Below are 6,917 nucleotides of genomic sequence, written 5' to 3'. Positions count from 1 at the left end.
CTCCCAGTTCTGCTCAATTCACCTTATATCAGTTTATGTAAGTATTCCCAGGTTTTTCTGAAAGCATCCTGCTCATCATTTCTTATAGTGCAATAGTATTCCATCACAAACACATACCACAACTTGTTCAGCTATTCCCCAATTGATGGGCATGCCCTCAATTTCTAAATATTCTTGTACATGTAGGTCCTTTTCCTTTTTTATTTATTTATTTATTTATTTATTTTGGGGTGTCTTTGGGATATAGACCTAATGGTGGTATTGCTGAGTCAAAGGATATGCACAGTTGTATAGCCCTTTGGGCCTATTTCCAAATTGCTCTCTAGAATGGCTGGCTCAGTTCATAACCCAACCAGCAGCATTAGTGTCCCAATTTTCCCACAACCCCACCATTTGTCATTTTCCACTTCTGTCATATTAACTAATCTGATAGGTGTGGGGTAGTACTTCAGAGACGTTTCAATTTGCATTTCTCTAATCAATAGTGATTTAAAGCATTTTTCATATGAATATAGTTAACTTTGATTTATTTGTCTGAAAACTGCCCATTCATATCATTTGACCATCTATCATTTGGGAAATGGCTTGTATTCTTATAAATTGGACTCGGATGAGGCCTTTATCAGAGAAACTTGCTGTAAATTTTTTTTCTAAATTTTCTGCTTTCATTCTAATCTTGACTGCACTGGTTTTGCTTGCACAAAACCTTTTTAATTTAATGTAATCAAAATTATCCATTTCATATCCCATAATGCTATCTCCTATTTAGTCCTAAATTCTTCTCTTATCCATAGATCTGACAGGTAAACTATTCCATTCTCCCCTAATTTGCCTATGGTATCACTCTTTATGTCTAAATCATTTACCCATTTTGACCTTATCTTGGTAGACAGTGTGAGATGTAAGTCTATACCAAGTTTCTGCCATACTGCTTTCTAGTTAAGTAGTGATTTCTTGTCCCAAAAGCTGGTATCTTTGCATTTATCAAACACTAACCCTATGGTTATTTACTACTGTGTTTTGCGTACTTAATCTATTCCACTGATCCACTCTCTCTCTTAGCCAGTAAAAGATTGTTTTAATGATTATCATTTTGTAATACAGTTTGAGATCTGGTATGGTCAAGCCATTTTTTTTCATTAATTCCCTTGATATTCTTAACATTTTATTCTTCTAGATGAATTGTTATTATTTTTCTAAATGTATAAAATAATTTTGGTAGTTGGATATGGCACTGAATAAGCAGATTAATGTAGGTAGAATTATCACTTTTATTATATTGGCTTGACCTACTATAGCAACAAGTAAAGTGGGATTTTTGCTGGATTGAATTCTAGCCAATCAGAGACTCGTATGTGCATTGAGTTCCAGCCAATGGGGCTTGTTTGAGTTCTAGTCAATTAGAGACTTACATGTGACTCTAGCCAATCAGATGCCCACTAGAATTGTATATAAAGAGAGCCCAGTGTGTGAGACAGCAGACATTGAGAGCCAGCGTCAAGAGAAGAATGAAGAAAACAGATGAAGAAGAATGAGATGTGAGCATTGAGCTGAGAGAAAACCTAAAAGAGCTGGCAAGAGACCTAAAAGAACTCTCTCTAAGAGATAGGAGGAGACCTCTGAGAGTGGAAAGGAGACCTCTGAAAATGAAGAGGAAACTTCTGAGAATGGAGAGACTTCTGAGAACAGAGAGGAGACTTGAGAATGGAAAGGAGACTTCTGAGAGTGAAGAGGAGACCTCTAAGAGCAAAAAGAAGACCTTTGATTGCAGAGACTTGCTGAAGGAGCTTCCCAGCTGTACAAGGAAATAGAGCTATGGGGCAGAAACCAGCACATGGGAAGGAGTTAGCTTAAGCCCTTTTTGAGAGCTGCTAAAGAGCTGTTAACACAGAGCCTCTAGCCTTTGAGGTGAATTGAGATGGCAGTGCTGGTGGTGTGTGTTGCTGCCCTGTTAAGCTTCATTTTCCCAGAAACAGAAGCTGCAGGTAGGAACCCCTGGAGCCTGCTGTTGGGAAGGAGCTTGGAATGGAGCAGTCCCCATGAGCTAAGATCTGGTGCAGGAGTGGAGAGCTGCCTACCTGTGAATCCAGGTGAGAGTCCGGAGCAGTCAGCCCACAGAGGAAGAGCCATGGGACTTGGAAGTCAACCTCAAGTCAAGATGAAAGAGGACTTTACTTGGATGCTTGGTAATGATTAAGGAGATTGTTCTTACTGTGACTTAGGGGTGCATGGTGTGATATTTTCTGCTACCTCTTAAGGATGCTTCCTGATAGGGAAGACCCTAGACTGGGACCCCTTGCTGTGTAAACAAGTATTTTGGGGAATGCTACGGAATGCAATGATACATGCTATGTGCCATATGATATACTGAGTGATATCAGCTATACAAATATCAGATGATATGTTTTGCTTAAGGATGTTGCTATGAATGTTATGCTTTGGTTTATTGAACAATGTTCAGTATCTGAATAGAGTTCATTATATTATGTGATAAGACCCTTGAAATTATTCACAGCAGCAGTCCTCAGGTATGCTGCCATGATTGGCATTTCACCTACCCATGAGCAATTAATATTTTTCCAATTATTTAGCTTTGACTTTATTTGTGTGAAAAATGTTTTGTAATTGTGGTCATATAGTTTCTAGTTTTGTCTTTGCGGGTAGATTCCCAAGTATTTTATATTATTTATAGTTATTTTCAATGGACTTGCTTCTGGACATTGTTGGTAATATACAAATACTGATGATTTATTTGGGTTTCTTTTATATCCTGCAACTTTTCTAAAGTTGTTAATTATTTCAACTAGTTTTTTAGTTAGTTTTCTAGGATTCTCTAACCATATACCATCATATCACATGCAAAGAATGATCATTTTCTATTCTAATTCCTTCAATTTCTTTTTCTTCTCTGATTGCTATACCTAGAATTTCTAGTACAATATTGAATAAGAATAGTGATAATGGGCATCCTTGCTTCCCCTTTGATCTTACTGGGAAAGCTTCAAGCTTATCCCCATTACAGATAATGCTTGCTGACGGTTTTAGATAGATACTACTTAGGAAAAGCTCCATTTATTCCTATTTTTTCTACTGTTTTTAATAGGAATGAGTGTTGTATTTTCTCAAAAGCTTTTTCTGCATCTATTGAGATAATCATATGATTACTTTTTATGAAGTAAATTATGCTGATAGTAAATTATCCTAATATTAAACCAGCGCTGCATTCGCGGTATAAATTCCACCTGGTCATATAATCTTTGTGACATGTTGTAATCTCATTGCTAGCACAATGATCTCTTAAATTTCAAATCTAGTGACCTTTTAAAAATCTGCATACTTCCTGACTTCTCTGCAGCCTCTGAGACTGCCAATTACTCTCTTCTTGATACCCTCATTTCTCTAGGTTTCCGTGACAGCATTCTATCCTGTTTGTTCTTCTACATGTATGACTGTTCCTTCTCAGTCTTCTTTGCTAAATCTTGTTCTGGGTCATGCCTGCTAATAGTAAGTGTTTCCCAGAGCTTTGTCCTGGGTTGTCCTCTTCCCCTCTCCTTGTATACTATTTGACTTAGTAACTTCATCTGCTTCCTCATATTTAACAATCATCTTTATACTAATTAAATTTTTAAATCTACTTATTCAGCCCTAACACTTCTCTTGGCCTCCACATCTCCAATTACCCAATGGAAATCTAGAACTTATGTCCCATACACATCTTAAACTTAACATGTTCAAAATTGAACTCCGTATCTTTATCACCAAACCACCTCTATTATCATAAAGGACACCACCAGTTGCCCAGTAACCTCTCAGTTACCCAGCTCACAATCTAGGTATCATCCTCTTTTTCTCACTACCTCTCACACCCCATATTCAATTTATTGCCAAGTCCTGTTGGCTTTACCTTTATAACATCACTCACATAAATCTCCTTCTCTCTTTTGACACTGTTACTACCCTTATTGTCTCACACCTTAATTATTCCAGTAGCCTGTTGGTTGGTCTCCCTGCCACAAGTCTCTCTCTACTCCAGTCCATACTCTGCTTAGCTGTGAAAGTGATCTTCCTAAAGTACAGGTCTGACTATGTTAACCACCCCCCCACCTCAATTAACTCTTCCTTCTCCCCTCCCTTCCAACTTACCTAATCCCAAGCAATTTCTTCTCCAGTGTGTGGTTAGAATTCTTTCTTCTCTATGCTGCAAAATGCTAGAATGCCTAGGTTCTGAACTGGCCTGCTACCCACTTAGTCTAGTAGCTTCCAAATATTTCTCACACTTAGTGTAATGCCCTTGATTGACTGTTCAATGGAGATGTTCAGGTCTTTTCCACACCTGGTTCATACCTGACTGATTGGAATCAATTGAGAAGTCTAGTTGATAGAAAATAAGATACACAGGCAATGGGGCGTAGAAATTTATCTTGCCCTACAAGAAAGGAAGGGAAAAGGGGATGGGAGGGGGAGTGGGATAATAGAGGGGAGGGCTGACTGGGGAACAGGGCAACCAGAATATATGCCATCTGGGAATGGGGGGGAGGGTAGAAATGGGGAGAAAATTTGTAATTCAAACTTGTGAAAATCACTGCTGCAAACTAAATATGTTAAATAGATAAATTTAAATTTAAAAAAAAAGAGAAGTCTAGTTGATTCTTTATGCTTTTCCCTCTCTTTGTACCACCCCTATGATGGTGGCGAAATAAATTTAATTTGTTCATAAATCTATAATGTATGGGTCTGAATCCATGCTTTCTGCTCTTCTTCTCTCCATCTAGTCTAGATCCAGATGACTACTTTCTCTCTACTTGATCCTATGTTATGATCTATCCCTCTGAAGATTTACTTTCCTTATGATTATCTCTTCCCTCACACTTCCCTCTTTCTTAAATCCCATCTCTTCTCCCTATTCCTGCTCCTCTGTATTGAAATTAATATATTTCTTTTTAAAGAATATATTGATATATTTGGTTCTTATATTTGCCTAGATTTCCCCTTGTATATCTCATCATGGTCCTAGAGAGTCATCCCAAATAATAATAATAAAAATTAATCAAAGAAAAAGGGGAAAAGAGAAACTGATCAACACGTCAAAAATGTAACTTGATATTCAATATTCAACACCATTTAATTCTGACCTCTGCAAAGGGGCAGGAGCAGGTATCTTCTCCTAGTGCTTCTTTGGGGCCAAACTTGCTCTTTATAGTTTCACAAAATTCAGATTTGTTTTGTAATTGCTATTTCCAGTTACTTTGTTTTAGTCATTGTAGTATATATCATTTTCCTGATTCTATTTCATTTTACATCAGTTCAAATATGCCTTTCCATGTTTTTCTGTGTTAATCATATTCATTGTTTTTTTTAATCTATTATTCCAATACATTCATGTACTACAATTTTTTTTAGCCATTTCCTAATCAGTGGGTATCTACTTTGTTTCTAGTTCTTTGCTACCATAAAAGTGCTGCTATCAAATTTAATGTATAGAAGCTCTTTATGTGGGTATATTCAGGGATCTTACTAGTTGTGTGGCCCTGGGCAAGTAATTTAACCTGTCTGCCTCAGTTTCCTCATCTGTAAATGGGGAAAATAAAGCACCTACCTCACAGGGTTTGTGTGAGAATTAAATTAGATACAATTGCAAAGTGCTTAGCAAAGTTCCTGGTGCATAGTAAGTGCCATGTAAATGTTGGGTATTATTATTATCTTTTTCAGCTGCCTTTCTCCAGTGTCTATTTTATTCTTGGCGTCTCTCAGTTCTTGCTGCTTAACTAGGATAAACCAGGACAGAATTTAAAATTTTTGAATTTTTTATTCATTCTTTATGTTGTTAATTTGATCTTCCTCTTGTTTTTAATCAAATTGGCTAAAGGTCTATATTACATATTTTTTCAAAGAGCCAGTTTTTAGGGTTATCAGTTCTATAACCATTTTGTTTTCCAATTTATCTATTTCTCTTCTTGTATCCAAGATTTCCACTTTTATGCTTATCTGGAGTTTGTTTATTTGTTGGTTTTACAATTTTAAGATTGCACAGTTTATTAATCCCATTTTCTAGTTACCATGTTTTAAAAAAAATTTTATCCTCTTAAGACTGCTTTGTGTATCTCACAAATTTTGGAACGTTGTCTGTGGTAAGCCATAATGTCTACATCTTTTTATATTCAATGTGGATTAAGCTTATTCCTCTCTCCTTTCCCCAACGAATAGGTTAGGTTAGGCCCCTCCTTTCCTTCTTATACAAGGATTAGTTTTTCCTAAAGAGACAAAGTGGTCCCCTGTGACTTGAATTCTCCAATCAGCCATTATTGGGCTTAACTCAGCTTTCAGTGAAGTGGTAAAACCAATAATGATTGTAAAATTGTAACAACAAAATTCACGCGCGTGCGCGTGTGTGTGTGTGTGTGTATGTGTGTGTAGGTATATGTATGTGTACACACACACAAACAAGATGAGAAGTAACCCATGAGTTTGGCAGTATTGGGGGGGCGGAAATAAGAAAACATCTGATCCTAGATGAGATCCCTACAATATAACCTTGGCCTATGACAAGGTAAATTTATGTGAACAGGCCCAGATCTGTAGCAATTCTGCACTTATAAAACGGGTAGTGCTTATGTATCTCTAACAATGGATAGAGTTTTAGCTTCCCACCCTGTCGCTGCTCTCTAGAGCAGCAACTATTGTTTTCTTATAACCCTTGAAATTTTAGGTGGTTTTAGTTTTTTTGTATTCTCCCATTACTTGCTCTATGACTCCTTTGCTTGTGTGTATATCCCTGAAAATGGGCTGCTAGGCCAGCTTCTGCATTGGGTGATATAAAGTTTGCTGGGTTGAATACCCTCTTGGGATGCAGTACTTAACCCAATCTGGGCTTCGGTTTCTTTTCCTTGAGTCCTAGCACAGTCACACATGCTGCCCCC

Source organism: Trichosurus vulpecula, chromosome 7 (assembly GCF_011100635.1).
Source record: "Trichosurus vulpecula isolate mTriVul1 chromosome 7, mTriVul1.pri, whole genome shotgun sequence".
Classification (NCBI taxonomy): domain Eukaryota; kingdom Metazoa; phylum Chordata; class Mammalia; order Diprotodontia; family Phalangeridae; genus Trichosurus; species Trichosurus vulpecula.
This window is presented reverse-complemented; position numbering follows the sequence as displayed.